This window comes from Dendropsophus ebraccatus, chromosome 14, assembly GCF_027789765.1.
Source record: "Dendropsophus ebraccatus isolate aDenEbr1 chromosome 14, aDenEbr1.pat, whole genome shotgun sequence".
Taxonomy (NCBI): Eukaryota; Metazoa; Chordata; class Amphibia; order Anura; family Hylidae; genus Dendropsophus; species Dendropsophus ebraccatus.
The window spans coordinates 8,281,543-8,303,870 of NC_091467.1; the positions used below are offsets into that span (position 1 = coordinate 8,281,543).

At 47.4% G+C, this 22,328-nt stretch overlaps 1 protein-coding gene across 4 annotated transcripts in view; it reads left to right on the top strand.

The window, feature by feature from the left end:
- Positions 1–22,328, top strand: part of FAM110A (family with sequence similarity 110 member A) — a 218,088-nt gene that overhangs the window by 35,783 nt on the left and 159,977 nt on the right. For 3 of the 4 annotated variants that reach the window (XM_069952182.1, XM_069952183.1, XM_069952184.1), the window contains exon 3: positions 8,330–8,429. The exons of the other annotated variant lie outside the window; for it this stretch is intronic. The gene's annotated coding sequence lies outside the window, so the exon portion shown is untranslated. The remainder of the gene's footprint in view (positions 1–8,329; positions 8,430–22,328) is intronic. 4 annotated transcript variants of the gene reach the window in all.

Consider the following 22,328-nt stretch of genomic DNA (forward strand, 5'->3'; position numbering starts at 1 on the left):
GGAGAGCGGACAGGTACGGAGCAATATATGAAAAAAAGTCCGACCGCCACAAAACCTCTTTAAGTTTGCAGACAGGGTAGACTTTAAAAAGTATGTTCCATTTTTTTGAATGTTTTGTATCTGTTCCATTTTTTTTGCACAGCATTTTTTTTAAAAAATGTAAATGAACGCTGACGATGTATAAGAGAATACAGAAAACCACAAATAAAACAAATTATAAAGTAAAAAAAAAAAAAAAATGAAAAATTTGCCCTATACGGATATGTTTACAGACTGTTTCTCTTAAGTGAAAAAAACTGCTGTAAAAATTATCTTGACCATTATTTTTGGCCGTTTTTTTTTATAAAACGGAAGTATTCCCCTATCAAAAATGGTGTTTGAACATAGCCTAATGCTATGTTCACACACTGTAAAATAACGGCCGCTATTTTTATTTAAAATAATGGATGTTATATTTTTTATTTTAACGTTTTTTGAGACAACGGCTGTTGGTTCACACAATGTATAAAATAACTTAAACATTTTTTAAATAAATTAATGTTGGTGTAATTGATTTGCAGGGTCACCACTTTTAGGGCAGGTGCCCTGACAGTCCCTGTGTGAGCCGGGGTAGCTCTATGCACTTCGAGGTAGGGTTTCTAGTGTCCCTCATCCATTGTGAATGCCTGTCATGTTTCCCCTGTTCTGACCTCTTGTTTTGGACTTTGATTGTAACTCGCATCCCTGGATCAGGTGAGACAGGACCTATTGTCCCTCTTTTCTATAGATATGTGCAGTCCGGGGCTCCCTCTCCTTTATTAGTGCAGGTTGTTGTCATTTGGCTGCAGAATCTTAGTGATTTGTTTATCTGTTGACTACTTGCTGATGGTTTCAGTCCAAGATACATGGACTTTGTATGCATTGTTGGATATTGTATGTTTTTTTCATGGTTGAAAGATTTATGCACTTACTGTTATTCTCTATGGTTCTTTTGGGTGTTCACTCTGGAACAGCTCGTGATATTGAGACTTAATCTTACAGTAATAATTCTCCTTTAGTCTTTATCAGGTCTATTTTACTGCAAGAAAGTGTTAATATTACATACAATGTTAGGCCATGTTCACACAACGAATGTTTTGCAAAAATCACGACCGTTGTTGCAGTTTTCAGCAACGGCCGTGATTTGTACAAAACATACGTTGCATTTAAATGAATGGAATCTCGTCCGGAGCATATAAAAATGACAGCGCATATAAAAAAGCACAAAAAAATGACATGCGGCCGCTGTTCATTGAATAGCGGCCTCATAGACATGTCAGTTCACACAATGGAGAGTGCGGCTCCGGCCACACGCTCCATTGTGTGCAGCGGTGAATTGGGATGCTGGCGCACACGGGTTCACCCACATCCCAATTTAACAAAAATGAAGATAATCCAGCCTAGGGATGTCATTATACTAGAATTTTGAGTCCAATACTGATACCATATTTTTTATTTTGATACTCAATACCATTTTGATACCTAATGAAGTATGGAGAAAGCACTTAAAATACAAATATAATAATTTGGTTGGAACATCCCAGCATGGGATCACTTGGCTTTAACCCTTTCATGTCAGCCAATTTTAATTTTGCACTTCAGTTTTTTCTTCCTTGTGTTTAGAGGTCCATAGCACTTGTATTTGTCCACCTACAGACCCATATGAGCTCTTATGTTTTGCAACACTCATTGGGGGAGATTTATCAAACATGGTGTAAAGTGAAACTGGCTCAGTTGCCCCTAGCAACCAGATTCCACCTTTCATTTTCCAAAGAGTCTGTGAGGAATGAAAGGTGGAATCTGATTGGTTGCTAGGGGCAACTGAGCCAGTTTCTATTTACACCATGTTTGATAAATCTCCCCCATTGTACTCTGTAATGACATATTTCGTTTTTCCATAAAGCATGCTATGAAACTGTACATTTTTCTATCTATCTATCTATCTATCCAGTGGCGTAGCGACCGTGGTCGCAGCGGTCGCTGCTGCGACCCGGCCCGCCACGGAGAGGGGCCCGCGGCCCCTCTCCTTGTATCCTCTGCGCCCGCCGCTCCGCTCTCCAGGACGGCCCCCGGCTGATGCTGGCTCCCTCCTTTCATCCCCTGTGCCCGCCGCTCCGCACTCCCGAACTCCCGGCCGATGCTCCACTACCTGGCGGTGCCCCCGGGATTCCCCTGCAGCACATGCACCAGGAAGGTCAGTGTGCGCGGGGGCTTTTACTTCCAGGTCAGGGAGCGCTCCCTGACCCGGAAGTAACAGCCCCGGCGTACACAGTTCCCTGATGCGTGTGCTGCAGGGGAATCCCGGGGACACCGCCAGGTAGTGGAGCATCGGCCGGGAGTTCGGGAGTGCGGAGCGGCGGGCACAGGGGATGAAAGGAGGGAGCCAGCGTCAGCCGGGGGCCGTCCAACACCGCAGATGATAAGAGAGCTGCAACGGGGGAACGAGGTTAAAGGTGAGTTGTTGTTGTTGTTTCCCCCCCCCCCTTTTGTTTTTATCTACTTGACAAGGGGGCATATACAGTGGGGGCAACACAGTGGGGGCATATACATGGGGGCAACATGGTGGGAGCATCTACATGGGGGAGATGTATACGAAGACAACACAGTGGGGGCATATGCATGGGGGGCAACATAGTGGGGGCATATACATGGGGGGGTAACATGGGGGGTATGTATAAGAAGACAACACAGTGGGGGCATATACATGGGGGGTATGTATAAGAAGACAACACAGTGGGGGCATATACATGGGGGGATGTATAAGAAGACAACATAGGGGGGTATGTATAAGAAGACAACACAGTGGGGGCATATACATGAGGGGGAAAGTATAGGAAGACAACACAGTGGGGGCATCTACAAGGGGGGGAAACATAAGGAAGGCATCTATATGGGGGAAAAGATAAGGGGGACAACACAGAGGGGACCATCTAAAAGGGGGGACTACACTGAGAGGGGCTGTCAAGGAGATGCACATGGGGGCCATATATATGGAAGACTGAACAAGGGGCCATCTCTACACAGAGGGGGACATATACTATAAGGGGGGGGGGGGGGTAACAGAGTCAGCCTACCCACTAACTGAGGGTGTAAAGGGGCCAATACAGATGTGCAGTTTGTATAGAGATGAGGATGGTGACAGAGTGAGGAGCCTAATATCTCTGTCTGGCAGATTCTGTGGATTCGTGGCTCGAAGAAGTTCTCATAATAACGGCCCAGGACAGATGGAGAAGAAGATGAAAAGGAAAGAACTCTGATCAGAGAAGACGTCCCCTGTGAGTCACCTGATGTAAGTGCACTGTAATGTATATGGTGTACAGAACCTGTGTAGAGCTGGGTCTGCCTCTTCTGGATGAGGTGATAGTGATCTGTGTACAGTGGATGTTATTCAGTACCAGCGGTGGTATTAGTCAGTATGTGGTGGTGTTAGTCAGTAGCAGCAGTGGTGGTAGTATGTGGTGGTATTAGTCAGTATTGGTCTCAGTATACTGGATTTGGTCAGTAACAATATGGTGGTGATGGTAGTGGTTGTGGTGTGGCGGTAATATTTGCGCCTTGGTAATATTGGTCTCAGTATACAGGATTTGGTCAGTAACAGCATGGCGGTAATATGTATGGTGATTATATTTCCATCCTATATACTGGTATTATTGGTAATATCAGTCTTTATCTATCTATCTATCTATCTATCTATCTATCTATCTATCTATCTATCGCATAGTTTGGTCAAGGAAGGGGGGGGGGGGCCCAAGTTGAACTCTTGCACCAGGGCCCAAGGGACATTAGCTACGCCCCTGTATCTATCTATCTATCTATCTATCTAGACTCTTCAAAATGGTGCGGCACTCAATGATGAGTGATTGCTGGGTGCCAGCCGATACACCCTGATCCACGGGTGTATTTGAGTAGAAAAACAAAATATAACTGCAGCACTCCAGTCTTGTGATAAGCAAACGGTGAAGATTTATTCCATAAAGAAAAAAACTTGGAACAGCAGTAGCGACGTTTCAGTCCTTCAATATGGACTTTTTTCAAGCTCTATCTATCTATCTATCTATCTATCTATCTCCTATCTATCTATCTATAGTATGGGGGCCAAACTACAGAGAACCTTTTATTATGGAAGCCTAACAGCAGTGGTGCATACAGTATGGCAGCTAACTACCGTGTAGAGTGGGGCTACAGTGTAGGGGCATACTGTGCAGACAATAACACCTACCCCTAAAATAAGCCCTAGCCTTATATAGTTGGATGGGGCAGGGTTTGGTAGTGGGGCACGGTAGGATGGGGCAGGGTTTGGTGGTGGGTCATGGTAGGAGGCGCCAGGGTTTGGTGGTGGGGCACGGTAGGATGGGGCAGGGTTTGGTGGTGGGGCACGGTAGGATGGGGCAGGGTTTGGTGGTGGGGCACGGTAGGATGGGGCAGGGTTTGGTGGTGGGGCACGGTAGGATAGGGCAGGGTTTGGTGGTGGGGCACGGTAGGAGGCGGCAGGGTTTGGTGGTGGGGCAGGGTTTGGTGGTGGGGCAGGGTAGGATGGGGCAGGGTTTGGTCGCTGGGCCACATTGACCTGCACTTGCCTAAATCGGTTTCTCTTTATCATGAGACAGTCCGAAGAAAGCTCCTAATGAGAGAAATGTTAGCCTAGACTAACACTACTGTCAGGGTGTGGCTTGGTTTTATTGCTACAACCAAGTTCTATTGTGACATCATCCTCATACGTGACATGATGACATCACAAGCAGTGGGTGTGGCCAGTACACACAGAGATGAATACTATATGTACCTGCACTGGACTTATCTTCTACAGTTTATAAACTATGAAGGGGGAGGGGCAGAAGGGGAAGATTGAGCAGAGGAGACAAGCAGGCCTTCAGTTTGAAGATTGTCTGCTCAGTGCTGACTCCTGCAGCAGCTGCTTCTCTCCCTCCTTAAGGCCCTATTCCACGGAACGATTATCGTTCGTATTCGGCCGATATCGGCCGCTACAGACGATAATCGTCCGGTGGAATAGAGTGCAACGATCAGCCGACATCGTTCATGTCGGCTGATCGTTGCAGTCGCTTGTTTTTCAACATGTTGAAAAACAAGCGACTGATATAGCAGCGATCTGCTGCCGTCGCTCCGTTGAATAGGAGCATCGGCAGCAGACGCTGCTATATCCTATGGGCTGCCCGGACGATCAGCGATCCCCTCCTGCACTCACCCGCTCGCTGCAGCCGCGTTGAATAGCGGCGGCAGCGAGCGGGGAACGAGGAGCATTACTCATCCCTCTCAGCCTTCCCCCCTCCATAGGTTATAATGGACACTGCAAACCTGCCTTCACTTTGCTTTCCTGCAGCAGATACAATTTTTCTTTTTTTTGGGGGGGGTTCTGGGAAATGTTGTTTTGAGTACAGAAAGAGGCTTTTTTTTGCCTAACAAAACCAATTCGTTTCTTATCACTCATACTAATTGATTTCTGTAAAGTTGTGTGAAATGACAGCTACACTTAAACCCATCATTACTCTGCTTCCTACTCTGAGGCCTCGTTCACACGGGGTATTTTTTTCATTAAACAGCGGCTGTTGTTGCAGATTGCAAAAATGGAAGTTGTTTAATGCCACTGCGCCATTACATTAGATTGCATGGAATCACAGTCACAGTGTATACACACACTGTATACACTACAGCTGTGGTTCTCTGCGGTCGCACAAAATAATCGACTGTGCTGCTGGTATTAAGTGAACAGCGGTTGCAAAGCCTAGCTAGTGCACACACTGTAAGGTACGGTGGCACTGGGAGCGGACAGTGCGCGGGCTAAGGAGGTGACACCAGGGGGCTGGGGGCGGCACAGAGAACATGGCTGGCGCTCAGCCAGCCGCCGGCCGTGTTCTCTGTGCTATATTTTATGTAAAGCTGCACTATAAGGCCATATTCACACGGTGTATTGGACCGGACAATGATCTTTTCTGCCATAGAGTTCTGATGTGGGCACATCGGCACGCGCCCGCATCAGAACTTGTCACTGCACACTATGAAGCAAGAGCCTGCAGCCGCTCGCTTCATAGTGTGAACTGACATGGTTTCCTACGGCCGCTATTCACTGAATAGTGGCCGCAGAAAACTGACATGTCAGTTCTTTGCGGTGCCCCAAGAGATCGTGGCCGGAGCGTATACTATGTGTATACGCTCCGGCCGGGATCCCATAAAGGGAGAGGCAATGTGTATATACGATTGCAACAACGGCCGTACTTTTACGTAGTGTGAACATAGCCATATGCAGCTTACCATAAAGTGTCAAATACCAGGAAATCCAGCCGGGATGATCTTCTCTGACACCGGCCATTCTGTGACACGGCCAGTCTTATATGCCATGTGAACATGGCCTTAAAATATATATTCCCTTAGCCTTTCTTTTAATACAGTGATTACACTTTCAGGTCGGCAAAATAAGACTATTCTTCCCAAGACCAGAGGCTCAGCTCAACCATGTGTTTCCAATAGGGAGAGGGGGACAAGCCGCCTCCAGACACTCGGAGCAGTGGGTTATCTCCTGCATAAACAAAGGATTGGGCACACTGAAATCTTTGATCTGACATAGTCCAATTTCACTTTAACATAATATTATGGGCACAAGTCCACATCTGATGACCTAAGCTGACGTCTGTTACCGCAGGTCATGAGGCCAGGACTATTCGGATCCAGAATGTGTCTGCATTACGTTTTTATGAAGCTGTGAAGTTGTGACCCTAAAATGCGGTTGTGAATAGTCAGTGTGCCAAACGTAACCACCTGCCAATTCAGATTCATAATTTATGTCGCCCAGCCTAAAAAATAAAGAAAAATCAATGTTTGGCTGTGTTTTATGGCTCGGCCAACAGCACAGCTTCCTTTCATCCCTGACCGTGCACCATGACAGTTTTATGGCGGTGCTCACACCCTGGGTCCTGGCTGAAATGGAGGCTGTTTTGTTTCAGTGGCACAGACTGTTCCCCACCCGCTGGGAGATGTGTTGGTGTAAGCTGCAGGTGTGAATTCTTTAGAGCCGTCCACTTGTTATCTGTCCAAACAACTTAACCTCCAGGCCTAGGGAAACACGGAAGGATCTCGCTTCTTCCCTCACGCAGTTGGAGACACGGTTGAAGACGTTCTAGTTGATGCGGCAATGTGCCAGATTCTTGTGTCATAAATCAGTGTCTTTACCTGGAAAAATAATAGTACAAGCTGGATAAACCTAACATGGGGGATATCAGCTAAATAAAGAATATAGATGTCATACCTTAGGCTATGTTCCCACAGCGTGAGAGACCTGCCGTTCCGTGACCCGCCCGGGTCACGGGATGGCCGGTCTCTGAAAAGATCATCCCAGTACCGGCCGGATGATCTTTCCTGCCGCAGAGTTCTGATGTGGGCACATCTGTGCGCGCCCGCATCCGAACTCCCCACTGCACGCTATTGAGCGTGCGGCCGCAGCTGCTTGCTCAATAGTATGCACTGGCCGCAGCTGCTTGCTCAATAGTATGCACTGGCATGATTTTCTGCGGCCGCTATTCACTGAAAACTAACATGTCAATTCTTTGCGGCACCACTAGGGATCCCAGCCTGAGCGTATACTATCTGTATATGCTCCGACCGGGATCCCATAGAAGATGAGGCAGCGTGTCTTTTCGTACAAAGTACGGCCGTTGTTGCCGATTTCAACAATGGCCGTACATTTATGAAAAGATACGCTGTGAACATAGCCTCAGACCGCTTACCTATGTTATAGATGTATTATCTATGTCATAGATAGAGATACTCAGACATGTAATGAAACTATGCAAATGACAAACTTTGCTTTTGTTCGGGGGCTTTGATTTAAGATGAGCGCAACAGGAGCATGAGTCCGATCGTTCGGCATGTGATTGCAGGTGGCTGAAGAAGTTGGATGCAGGCCTGCGGAGCCTGAGAAAACATGGATGTGGCCATAGTCCATAGGCTGTATCCCTGTTTTCCCGCACTCCCTTCTAATTAGAAATCCACCTCATTGCAAAGTTCTGTTGTTTTTTCATAATGTGTCCCTTTTATAATGCATCACCTGTTTATAGAAGTGTGAGAAAGTCATAGCCTTTCTGGGTTTGCATACATATTCTTATCAGTATTTTTAGCCAAAATCAGCAGAGTTCCAAGTACTGGCCAAAGTGCTGTGTGAACTGAGCCTTAGAGCTAGCACTCCAGACTGTTATTCTGGCACTCAAAACTGGTGCATAAAAAAGCAGCCATACTCACTTGCCCCAGTACCTTTCTATTCTACTGCCGTCTGAATCCCTGTGGTCCCGTTCTTCTTGTTTAGGAACTGCCCGTCCAGCCCTATCATTTGGCTTAGTGGCTTAGTGGGGAGCAACTCATTATCAGAAAGAGAAAGTACCGGAAGATTTGGAGTAGCTGAGGAGGTAAGCATGCTGGCTTGTAATATTGTATGGCATAGTGTGGCTCATGGTAAAGTATTACATTTGCCCAGTTATGCTATAACCCCTATTCATGCCTTCCCTCTTATTAAATGTGTCTAAGCTTAGATATGATAGCAGTGGAAAGTAGACCTTGTATATGTAAATGTTCTCATATAACAGAAGCATAAACCTGGACCACATTGACCTTCCATCATCTCAGGGGATGGTGGTCACTTTACGACTGGGATATCCCCTGACTCACCGTATTGCTGTTATGACTCAGTATTGACAGCTGGAAGTGATTCAGACTTATATTTTCTATTGTCAGTTGTTGACAGTGTTTTCTGATCTTGCTGCCTGTGCACAGAACATATGGAGGCTGCGCAACAACATGACAGTGCCACCCAGAAATGTAATGTGGGCACTGCAACCAGTAAGAATACAAGCTCATCGCAGTCCTTATAATACGAGGTTAGGACAGTAGACGCCATACAGCTGCTAAGATTTGAGATCCCTGTCTGATGAAACAAACTATCATTTTTTGCATCACTTTTTCATGCCTTCTCATGGTCTGTGCGTCGGAAATTACTGAGTGAATATGCAGATCCTAAAGGCAGGAAAACAATATTAGGCTGGGTTCACACTAACGTTTTTCTTATTTGCTAACGGATCTGTCCATATTAATTGAATGGATAAGAAAAAAATGATGAGCAGACTGATGCAAAATGTTCTCTTTTTTCATTGTCCGTTTAACAAACAGAATTTTGTCCATTTTGCATCAGTTTTCATATCAGTTTATTTTTTTCTCTGGTTTCTCACTTCTTCTGCGCATGCTCAGTGAAATAACTGATGAAAAGTGTTAACTTGCAAACGGATGTGAACGGAAATACCTTCAGTTTAGATCCGTCCTCATTGACTATAATGTAAAAAAACAAAAAACGGAAGTGCACTTTCCGGTCGTGTTCAGTTTTTTCAAACGGAGGAAAAAAAGCTGCATGCAGGATTTTTCTTTCCGTTCACAAAAAAGGAACCATGACGGAATACATGCAAACTGAGCACAAATATGACAAACGTAGCACAATAAAAATACATAGAAATGAATGGGGTGTTGGACGGATACGTCAGATTCCGTTTATGTTGTTTAAAAACATAACCGCTAAACGCAACTGCGGCGCAGAGAAAAACTTCAGTGTGAACCTAGCCTAATATGACTATGTATGACTGAACTATTATAAGATTAGAGTGTTCTGACATTGTAGAATATAAGCAGTAAAAGCCTTTGCTTTTACTGCAGCCTCAGGACATGTTCACACTGCAATTTTCAATGTTACAATTTAGACATTATTCTAGTTCAGGTTGAGGAAGGCCCTTTTGGCTGGGGCTAATTTTAGAAGGTCCATTGACTTTAATCGAAAAGACGGTGAAATTAAAATTTGAACAATGTAAAATAATGGCCACGGTTCGCTAAATAATGGTCATGAATAAATGAAATTGACATCAGCCGTTATTTAATGAATTGTGTGAACTAACGGGCGTTGTTTGCATAGACTTCAATGAAAATTATTGATGACTGAAAACAGCAACTGTTTTTTTTATTAAAAAAAAAAAAAAAAAGTGTGTGAACAAGGCCTTATAGGAAACAATTCTTTTTTTTTTTTTTTTTAATGTCTAATGAAGTGGACAGTGAATGGAGAGATGGGTGCGCATGTCCACGGCCCTTTTAGAAGCACAACCTGTATCTGTCTTACATTGCTGCGCTGCAATGATCTAAGGTGGGAATACCTATATAAATTATAGGGATTATTCACACTTATTATTCACAATCATGCTATGACTTTCTCTGAACAAAGGACCAATCACTGGAATGCCCCATCCTTCCCTTCCTCTACATCATCTATTGGAGAGTTGAGAGGTCGCTATGTACATCCTACCAGAATCGGCAGGTTGGTTCGACACAAGGCTAATCTGTGTGCTATCAGGACTATGTCAGGACTACGTCAGGTCAGGTTTTTAACTTCTGGACAAGATTGTTTGCATTGACTAACATTATGTAGAAAACTTTGCAGAATAGAGACACAAGTTATATAATCGTCCATTGGCCTTTGTATCGGTGTTACATGCAGCTCCAGCATGTGGTTGAGATATATGGCTATGTCTGAAACCAAACCATTCTTATTCCCAGCACAGAGCCTATGTGGGCATATGGCCCAGGTAATTGCCAGGAATAAGGCTTTAATTTATGACGGGCAGAAAAGGAGGCGCTAGACTGATGAGTGTGGTGCTGGTGCGCAGGGCCTGACAGGGTAATGGTGGCACATACGCCTTTGCTTTTACTGTGTCCCATCTGGCTCAGACACCTGTGACAACATGCCCAGCCTGGGACTTGTCCTTTTTCCCTGACTAACACAACAGCACTTTGACACTCGCTGCTCCTGAGGTGCTAGCTACACTCTCACAGTTTTGCAGAGTGGCGGCTGGAGGCTCGGGGTTTGTTCTTACACTTTTCTGACGTTTTGTTTCCAGGAGGATGAGTTGTTGGAGGAGTTATCCAGGAGGATTTGCCGGCCTCCACATTCAAGGCCTCATTCATATGCCATTTCTGTGGTACGCCACTGTACGCCCACTGTATGCCCATGTTGTAATCAAGACATGCCAAAATTTACAGTGGTGTAACCAGCCTATTGACTTAAATAGCACAAATATACTCTACTAGTGACTATATTCAGTCTATTTCTCTAATGTATAACTTTTTTTGTTTTTGCAGGAAGTCTACTACACTTACTGTAGATCAGATGTATACAGTGGGCTAACTGTGGTATATACTGACATACCTTTCTTCTGATATCCCAATGTATACCAGTACTTAAAGGAGAAGTTCGGCCATTTTTAAAAATGTGCAGTCGGCAGGAGGTAATTTAGCATTGAGTTCTAACTTACCTCTCCCTGTGCCTGCGGTGAGCAGCGGGACTGGCACGCCACCAGAAGGCATTTTCCTCTGAGTTGTCATGACATCACAACTCTGGGGAAAATGCCTATCCCAGTTGATGGACTGGCCGCTCAGCCAATTAGTGACTGTAGCAGCGTTTCTTCCCAATCATTGACTGGCTGAGACGCCAATCCATCAAACGGATTTTGATGTGTGCAGCACCAGAGATCCCAGAGCCCGGCAGGGGTCCTGGAGCGGCAATCCGGTGCTTAAGTGGCATGGGGAAGAGATGAGTTTATACTATTTGTTACTTTCCTCCATAGCCCCTGCCTTTAAAAAAAACAAAAAAAACAGGGAGGCGAGACAAAATCTACAGTCCTCCAGTACTTGTTAGCTGCTGTATGTCCTGCAGGAAGTGGTGTATTCTTTCAGGTCTGACACAGAACTCTGCTGCCACCTCTGTCCATGTCAGAAACTGTCCAGAGCAGCAGCATATCCCCATAGAAAACCTCCCCTGCTCTGGACAGTTCCTGACATGGACAGAGGTAGTAGCAGAGAGCACTGTGTAAGACCGGAGGGAATACACCACTTTCTGCAAAACATACAGCAGCTGATAAGTACTGGAAGACTGGAGATTTTTAAATAGAAGTAAATTACAATTCAGTTCTGTATAACTTTCTGACACCAGTTGATTTGAAAGAAAAAAAAAATTGCCCTTTCTCTTTAAGTTCATACACAGGATTAGGTATTCAGCACTATCCTGCACTGCATTAGTGAAAGTGTTTTTTTTTAAAGGCAGAGATGAATTGTATGTTATTGGATGTCCTGGGGCACTTTCATACTGAGCCTTCTGGTTCATGGTTGTGGTGCCCCCTGTCACAGAACTCTGGTGGCATACAGGAAGCAGGTGAGTCAGGGGATTTTACTTTGTGGCCCATGTGGGGACTATATTACCTGAGTGCCAGTGGCCACCATTAGGGCTGTTATTCACATTGCGCTCATGTCTCAGTTTCTTAGAAAAAAAATTGGAAAAAGTGCGGCAAAAAACGTACAGTATGCCAATAGAACATAAGTATGGAGACATGGAGACAGCTGCAGCCGTCGGCTTCTCGTGCCAGCCTGTTATTTATGGGGCCGCTGATTATTAGACATTACTTTCATGTGTTTATGGATTGCACACTTATTAGGGGGGTCCATCCACTTATCCCCTATGGCTGCAGATAGTCCTGTCTACCCTCCGGCTTGGGGGCTCGGGGTTCTGATGTAACACAAAGGCTTTACTATCTCTTGTTACTGTAGAGAAATCTCCTCCAGATGCAGCGATTATGAAATGGCCATGTTATAATCCTTCCTAATCCATATAAGCAGCTAGGTAGAGGATAGGCAGTGATGGACAGACGTCTGTACCTCTTCCGCCTCCGCTGGGCTCCCCTGGGCCTCTCTCATGAGAAGCACCCTGCTGATAAGTGCCTCTCCCCAGCAATGATCCCCCCTGACAGCAGGAAGACAGATGGACAGCCAGTGTGTATTCAGGTGGAGATATTAAGCAGCACATGGTCGCCATCTGAACCAGTCACATCTCGGGTATTTTTAGAGGTGAAGAGAACAGGCTCTGTAAAAAGGGCTGAGAGTGTAACACCCTTCTGTTAGATATTAAGGAAGAACATGGTAACACTTTGTACTACAGTTTGTTTATCAGGTCTGGACAAGATCATTGAGCGTGTGGTGGGGGTATTATTGCCTCATCATCTGTTTATTGGAGGCTAAAGGAATCTATCAGGATTCTCATACCGCATACTGTGCTGCTAACCCAAGGTGTGAAGAGGGGGCTCAGGTGCTGCAAGGTGCCAGAGGCAGAGGGGCCCAAGAAGGTAGAACTCTGCTTATAGCTCATATTATTCATGTCTGTGTAAATATATCGGAGATAGATAGATAGATAGTTGTGTGTGTGCGGGGGGGGAGGGGGGATGTCCCTGCTCCTCTAGTTTGGGGGGGGGGGGGGGGTGCCTCTGCTCCTCTAATTGTGTGTGTGTGGGTGGGTGGGGGGTGGAAGGATGTCTCTGCTCCTCTAGTTATGGGGGGTGGAAGGATGTCTCTGCTCCTCTAGTTATGGGGGGGGAATGTCCCTGCTCCTCTAGTTGTGGGGGGGCTCCTCTAGTTGTTGGGGGGGGGGGGATGTCTCTGCTCCTCTAGTTGTGGAGGGGATGTCTCTGCTCCTCTAGTTGTGTGTGTGTGTGGGGGGGGGTAATGTCGTTGCTCCTCTAGTTGTGGAGGGGGGATGTCTCTGCTCCTCTAGTTGTGTGTGTGTGTGTGTGTGTGTGTGTGTGTGGGTGGGGGATGTCTCTGCTCCTCTAGTTGTGGAGGGGATGTCTCTGCTTCTCTAGTTGTGGGGGGGATGTCTCTGCTCCTCTAGTTGTGGAGGGGATGTCTCTGCTTCTCTAGTTGTGGGGGGGATGTCTCTGCTCCTCTAGTTGTGGAGGGGATGTCTCTGCTCCTCTAGTGGGGGATATCTCTGCTCCTCTAGTTTGGGGGGATGTCTCTGCTCCTCTAGTTGGGGGGGGGGGGGATGTCTCTGCTCCTCTAGTTGTGTGTGTGTGTGTGGGGTCTCTGCTCCTCTAGTTATGAGGGGATGTCTCTGCTCATCTAGTTTTGTGGGGGGGATGTGTCTGCTCCTCTAGTTGTGGGGGGAAGTTTCTGCTCATTTAGTTGGGGGGGGGATGTCTCTGCTCCTCTAGTTGGGGGCCGGGAGGGGGGGAGAGGATGTCTCTGCTCCTCTAGTTGTGGGGGGATGTCTCTGCTCCTCTAGTTTTGGGGGGGGGGGCTGTCTCTGCTCCTCTAGGTGTGAGGGGTTGTCTCTGCTCCTCTAGTTGGGGGGGATGTCTCTGCTCCTCTAGTTGGGGGGGATGTCTCTGCTTCTCTAGTTGGGGGGGGATGTCTCTGCTCCTCTAGTTGGGGGGGGGGGATGTCTCTGTTCCTCTAGTTGGGGGCGGATGTCTCTGCTCCTCTAGTTTGGGGGGGGGGGTTCCCTCTGCTCCTCTAGTTGTGGGGGGAGGCGATGTCTCTGCTCCTCTAGTTGTGGGGGGAGGCGATGTCTCTGCTCCTCTAGTTGTGGGAGGGATGTCTCTGCTCCTCTAGTTGTGGAGGGGATGTCTCTGCTCCTCTAGTTGGGGGGGGATGTCTCTGCTCCTCTAGTTGGGGGGGATGTCTCTGCTCCTCTAGTTGGGGGGGGGATGTCTCTGCTCCTCTAGTTGGGGGGGATGTCTCTGCTCCTCTAGTTGGGGGGGGATGTCTCTGCTCCTCTAGTTGGGGGGGGATGTCTCTGCTCCTCTAGTTGGGGGGGATGTCTCTGCTCCTTTAGTTGGGGGGATGTCTCTGCTCCTCTAGTTTGGGGGGGGGGGGGAGAGGATATCTCTGCTCCTCTAGCTGTGGGGGGATGTCTCTGCTCCTCTAGTTGTGGGGGGATGTCTCTGCTCCTCTAGTTGGGGGGGGATGTCTCTGCTCCTCTAGTTGGGGGGGGATGTCTCTGCTCCTCTAGTTGGGGGGGGGGATGTCTCTGCTCCTCTAGTTGGGGGGGGATGTCTCTGCTCCTCTAGTGGGGGGGGGATGTCTCTGCTCCTCTAGTTGGGGGGGATGTCTCTGCTCCTCTAGTTGGGGGGGGTGTCTCTGCTCCTTTAGTTGGGGGGATGTCTCTGCTCCTCTAGTTTGGGGGGGGGGGGGGGGGGAGAGGATATCTCTGCTCCTCTAGGTTTGAGGGGTTGTCTCTGCTCCTCTAGTTGGGGGGGGATGTCTCTGCTCCTCTAGTTGGGGGGGGGGATGTCTCTGCTCCTCTAGTTGGGAGGGATGTCTCTGCTCCTCTATTTGGGGGGATGTCTCTGCTCCTCTAGTTTGGGGGGATGTCTCTGCTTCTCTAGTTGTATGTATGTGTGTGTGTGTGTGGGGGGGGTCTCTGCTCCTCTAGTTATGGGGGGATGTCTCTGCTCCTCTGGTTGGGGGGGGTCTCTGCTCCTCTAGTTGTGTGTGGGGGGGGATGTCTCTGCTCTTCTAGTTGTGGGGGGATGTCTCTGCTCTTCTAGTTGTGGGGGGATGTCTCTGCTCCTCTAGTTGGGAGGGATGTCTCTGCTCCTCTATTTGGGGGGATGTCTCTGCTCCTCTAGTTTGGGGGGATGTCTCTGCTTCTCTAGTTGTATGTATGTGTGTGTGTGTGTGGGGGGGGTCTCTGCTCCTCTAGTTATGGGGGGATGTCTCTGCTCCTCTGGTTGGGGGGGGTCTCTGCTCCTCTAGTTGTGTGTGGGGGGGGATGTCTCTGCTCTTCTAGTTGTGGGGGGATGTCTCTGCTCTTCTAGTTGTGGGGGGATGTCTCTGCTCCTCTAGTTGGGAGGGATGTCTCTGCTCCTCTATTTGGGGGGATGTCTCTGCTCCTCTAGTTTGGGGGGATGTCTCTGCTCCTCTAGTTGGGGGGGATGTCTCTGCTCCTCTAGTTGGGGGGGATGTCTCTGCTCCTCTAGTTGGGGGGATGTCTCTGCTCCTCTAGTTGGGGGGGATGTCTCTGATCCTCTGGTTGGGGGGGGGGGGGTCTCTGCTCCTCTAGTTGTGTGTGTGTGTGGGGGGGATGTCTCTGCTCTTCTAGTTGTGGGGGGATGTCTCTGCTTCTCTAGTTTGGGGGAGGGGGGGTTCCCTCTGCTCCTCTAGTTGTGGGAGGCGATGTCTCTGCTACTCTAGTTGTGGGGGGGGGGGAATGCCTCTGCTACTCTAGTTGGGGGGGATGTCTCTGCTCCTCTAGTTGTGGGGGGAGGCAATGTCTCTTCTACTCTAGTTGTGGGGGGATGTCTCTGCTACTCTAGTTGTGGGGGGGAATGTCTCTGCCCCTCTAGTTATGGGGGTCACTACAGTGCCGCAGAAGAAATGCTGGTTCAGCCTGGCCACATACAGGAGTCATACAGCGGGATCAGTACAGGATAAGTAATGTTATATATATCCATGGTGACTCATCCTTTACCATTGATTGTATATGGATACTGTACAATGGTCATAGGTGAACTGATGCTATAACCTTACAGTCTTCAGTACAGTGGTCTCTGGGGTCTTCAGAGGAATCATCGAATCCCCAAGACAGATTCCTGAGCATGACATCACTGTGGGGTCTTCTTTCCCGTGTTTGTGGGGTGAGTCCCACCATTCATTACAAGTGACTCAGCACAGTGACATATGTTACTGACTTTCTCCAGGCAATGTGCAGATTTTATGATTTTTGATTATTTCTTTATTCACGGCATAAGTGACACTGGTCTCTGTCCGTGTCGTGTTTTCCATTTCAAGAGAAAATCATGGCGTATTGCCTGATCCACACAATCAGTTTTATCAAGGTGTTTGTTATTTTCACAAAAAAAAAAAAAGGAAAAAATAGAAAAAACGTGGTGGGGTTTTTCCCATCAAAAACAATGATCTGACATACATAATGATACAGTAATTCCTCGGTATCCAAACAAAGTCAAGGGAGATAACTGTCAGGTGTAATCTTGTTTAGCCGACGGTTATTAAGTATTTGAGGGAACACCAAGGTTATGGGAACGGGGATTCCCCTCATGCTGCAGGGGTTGCTGCAGGGTCCCTTGGGATAGTGTAGTGTCACAGGTGTCCAGAGCGGTATGGTAACCCTCCCGAATAGTTGTAGGACCCGCCACCCACAGAAAGGGGAAATGTCACAAGGTTGCGGTGCAAGTGCTGTGCAGGTGGTAGCGAATAATCACAGACTCAGGTGATAACGTTGATTTTATTCACTACTTGTAAATGTGCAGCAGATAATATAACGAATCTTGATCACACTTGATACAGTTCCAATAAATACACGAACATAGAACCACCAGATCTGTGGGATAAGTGCTCAGTAGGATGTAGTAGAGTGGATAAGGTTGTACTGAGGTGGTGTAGTAGAGAGGAGAGTGCCGTGAGAGTCTCAACCCAAGTAGTAATGTGCTCTGCCAGGAGGTTGGAGTGCATAGAAGAATACTTGTAGAAGAAGAAAAAGAAACAACCTGTGCCTTTGTATTTACCTTTCCTATAGTCTTCACACCACCTGATGCCCACTAGCTTTGGCAGAACCGTACTGATGGGTGACACAGGCCCCAGACCCTTTTACCTGGGTTGAGCGGAATGGTTAGGATTTCCTATGTACACTTGCGTTGCGAGATGGACTTCATCGATTTTACATAACTTTGCTCCACCCGGATCAGTTCTTAGCTCTTTGGCTCTTTTGTGGAGACTGTCCTGCACTGTAGTTACTCCTTGTCCTCGGTGTGGGTTCAGGTTATCTGTAGGCTAGTCCTCTGTTAAAGGGCTTAACAGTGCATCACAGAGTGTGTGTGGTGCTTCAAGAAAGAAAACTGTCAGAGCTGACTGTTCTACATCCTACCCCTGCGGAGTACTGACTAGGACTGAACTGTAGCGGGGACCTGGCAGAGGGCCAGGGCCCAGGTAGAACCATGGTGGAGAGCTATCTAAGCTGCGTCCTTCCTCCACCAAAGCTCGGCTAGAACTTCTCCTCCACCCAAGGGACTAACTTCCTAACCAGCGTGTGAGATGCGCTGTGGTTGGGTGAAAAGTACAATAGAGAAGGTGAAAAGAAAAAGAAAATAGGATAGAAGAAAGTAGTGATCCTACTGGACAACAGAATCTGGTACATACTCACACAAATAACCCTTAAGATACTTCAGCTGTGCAACTTCTGGACCTTGGTTATACTATACAGCGACATCTAGTGGTCATCTTTTGCAATACTACAGTTACAACAAGACCACAAACACGTACAAACTTTTACGAGGGGTGTAAGGAATAGCCACACCCGCAGTGGGACACCACATTTACATTGTTCCCTACGGGAACACACAGCTCGGTTCTTGAACTGCTCGGTTCTGGGACAGCTTTCAAGAAGAGAGGTATTACTGTACTCAGTGGAGCCACAGTCTTCTGACCAGCAGATAATACCCAGAGTAGCCGCCATGTGCAGCTAGATAAACTGAGAATGACTCAAGGTCCTAGTAGAACTATCATAGTTCTGTGTGTGGGGGGGGCTGGGGGCTGGGAGTGATAGTTCTGTGTGTGGGTAGGAGGGCTGGGAGTGATAGTTCTGTGTGTGGGTGGGAGGGCTGGGAGTGATAGTTCTGTGTGTGTGTGGGTGGGGGGGGGCTGGGAGTGATGCTTCTGTGTGTGTGTACGGGGGGCTGGGAGTGATACTGTAGTTCTGTGGGGGGGGCTGGGAGTGATAGTTCTGTGTGGGTGGGAGGGCTGGGAGTGATAGTTCTGTGTGTGGGGGAGGGCTGGGAGTGATAGTTCTGTGTGTGTGTGTGTGTGGGGGGGCTGGGAGTGATGCTTCTGTGTGTGTGTGTAGGGGAGGGGGCTGGGAGTGATACTGTAGTTCTGTGGGGGGGGGCTGGGAGTGATAGTTCTGTGTGGGTGGGAGGGCTGGGAGTGATAGTTCTGTGGGGGGGAGTGATAGTTCTGTGGGGGGTAGTGATAGTTCTGTGGGGGGGAGGGCTGGGAGTGATAGTTCTGTGTGTGGGGGAGGGCTGGGAGTGATAGTTCTGTGTGTGGGGGAGGGCTGGGAGTGATAGTTCTGTGTGTGCGGGAGGGCTGGGAGTGATAGTTCTGTGTGTGGGGGAGGGCTGGGAGTGATAGTTCTGTGTGTGCGGGAGGGCTGGGAGTGATAGTTCTGTGTGTGCGGGAGGGCTGGGAGTGATAGTTCTGTGTGTGGGGAAGGGCTAGGGGGTTTAACAGATGAAAACATAAAAACATTTGATGACATTGGAATGTTTTTGTAAGAGCTTTTTTGGTGGAAAACCTGATGCGGTCCAGCCTCACCCAGACTCTACGTCCAGCGCCCCCGGGTAAATTGAGTTTGAGACCCCTGCCCTAGACCATAACACTGCCCCACCAGCTTGTGTTCTTCCAGCAATGGCTGCAGGGTGCTTGTTCCCTGATATTTCTCTCCTAACACACCAACATCCATCCATACGATGACGTAGAAAACATGACGCATGATAGAAGACAACACTTTACCAGTCAGCGGAGTCTAATCCTAATACTGCTGGGAACATTGAAGCTTTTTCTGCTGATACAACTTGGTAATCAGAGGAGACGAAACCATCCATCTGCTCCGAAGCCTCCTACACAGTAGGGATCACTGATCTGTTGTGTTAAAGCCCTATTACACTAAGCGCTTTGTGTAATAAAAGGCAACCATCAGCCAACTTGCACGATGTTGAAAGACAATGATAGCCGCGATCTGCTGCTGTTGCTCCATGTAATAGGAGCCCCCTGCAGCGCCCCTCGCCTGACAGGTCGGCGTTCGCTTACTCCCAGAGATCGCCCCATGTAAAAGGAGCTTTACACACGTCTGGTTGCCGTCTGTTTCATATCAGGGGTGAGCTTGGCATGTGGTGTTTTATAGTTCTGTGTAACTTATTCAAAATGGTGCCATTGGTCTTTTTGCCACATCAGAGAACAATTCACATTGTGCATAATACAGCCCCCCCCCCCCCCCGAAACCACATAATCATCTGTCTGTACAACTATAATAAATCGCCCCTTTTAATTATGACAGCATCTAGGGATATGTGTGCAGAGTATCGCACCACCTATATACCGCTAAACCTCACACCACACGTGACTTTTTCATCATCTGTGGGTAGAATAATGGGACTCCCCTGTGTATATGGCGCACATCACACTTCTAACACCGTGCAATACATGGGCCTAAATACTTCTGCCAAAGTGGATTTACTTCCACAATAAATGTAGCTTCATTTGATAGTTGAGAGCAGGGGACCCCATCATGGATACCAATGTATTATACCAGGCCCTATAAATCAGAGTCCTCCTGATGGGGTTACCCCTTCTTGGATTATTTAGGAGTCATCATTTTGCTTTCTAGAAAGGAAAAAATAGACGACAAATAGTAAACCCAGTCCATCTCTAATAGATGAATTGGTTGTTGTGTCCTATTCTTACATCTGGGAGACATCTTACCAGATTCCACAACATGACATCACTGGGGGGGGATTTACTTTCAGGTGTTTGTGGGGAGACGTAACATTCACCAGCCCTGAGTCAGCGTGTGAGCAGCCATGATGTCATAGCCATAATTCTCCTGTTTTCCTTCGCTCCCGGTGAGGGAACACATAGCTTTGATTACTGTGGGATATGTTTTGTCGTGTGCAATGTGCCAGCCATCCCGAGGATCGCAGTCCCCTCTTTTATCAGTGTCAGGCATTTCTGGATGACATCCAACCCCTGCCATCAGGAAATTGATTCTTTATGCATTAAAACTTCCAAGGGTTTCCTTCGAGCCTGCTGCATCTCCATTGAGGGGAAACACATTTCTTATATTCCTGTTGTCTTAGGCTCAGGGTCACCGGGGAAGTGCTGTGAAATTTTACAACTTATTTTTCGGCCTTTGCCTGCCTACTTCAAATGGATTCTTCCACCAAGAACCTAAAAGAAAAAATTCAATCTGAAGCTGTCACCTGTTGCAGAGGAGGCAGAGTTACCCTGTGACATGTAGAACCAAGCATGGGAATTTTATGTGACCAAGTCATGACTGTGGAAGAAGATCAGAGGGCCTGTCTGTGACCTCTGACCGGGCAAGTGCTTCTGTGCTTGTCACAATTACTACCACCCTGCCTATAAACTCTCATCAGTCACTTTCTTTGATGTCACTGTGCCTTTAAAAACACACAGAAGGAGCCAAAAAACACATTTTTTTTTGTCTTGTTGCTCTTCTCACACGTACAACCGAGATATTGCACATTCCAGTCCCCATGTCTTACTATTACATGCCGTGTTTGGGGAAAACATTTGGGGTGTCAGAGGATATTGTCACCATTTGACCCCCTGTGGTTTTTCCCAGGTTTGAGGGCAGGGGGAAAGGGTTGGAACAGTTGTCACTTACATAAACAGTGGAAGACCCCTTTATTCTCCCTGCGCTATTTGCTGTAAAGTGTCACAGGGACAGTAGAATATTGCTTGCTATGTCACAACATAGGAGTAGGGCAAGCATTGCTTGAATTGAAGACTCTTTGCCAGCATGTGATCCACAGTATATACCATTCTTTTCACAAGTGTCTCTGTAAAAGTACAGATCCAAACTACATATAAAATGGCATCAGTATTGCATCCATATTTCTGTATAGTACATACCTCCCAAGTGTCCCTCTTTTGAAGGGACAGTCTGTATTTGCCACTTACATGTCCCTCTTTTTGACCCAGGATTTAGATTTGCATTATTAAACTTTTTTGTTGCTCTAGAAAGTGTCTGGTTTCTTACTGTATAATAGACCCAAACCTGCATATTATTCCATCATGTGTTGCAAGCAGGGCTGTGGAGTCAGTAAGCCGCAGCTCAGACTCCAACTCCGACTCCTAAATTTTATCAGGACCGACTCCGACTCCTGCATTTTATCAGGACCGACTCCGACTCACGACTCCGACTCCTGCTCCTTCATAAATGGCCAGTCATATACCAGGGGAGTTATTTATCACACTGGCTCAGCAGCTTCTCCCTAATGTCCTACATGATCCTGGGGCGACTTCTGAGGGAATAAGGAAAGATATAAAGCAGCTTCTCCTGTGTGTGCAGTGGATGCAGCCAGTCTCCAGCCTCCATGTCCTGAACAACTCACAACTAGACTAGATGGAGCAGGTGGTCTTTTCCTGCAGAGAGTCTTCTATGTTTCTAACTAAATATTCATCATACAAGAAACACTGTTAACAATGCCAGATCCCTGTAATTTAGAGGTCAGTCATAGTCATATAAAGGGGGTCACACATAGTGCAGCCATAGCATACACACACCCACACAGCCTGCTGCAGCTATAGCACACACACACACACACACAGCCTGCTGCGGCCATAGCTCACACACACAGCCTACTACAGCCATAGCACGCACACACACACACAGCTGCAGCCATAGCGCACATCAC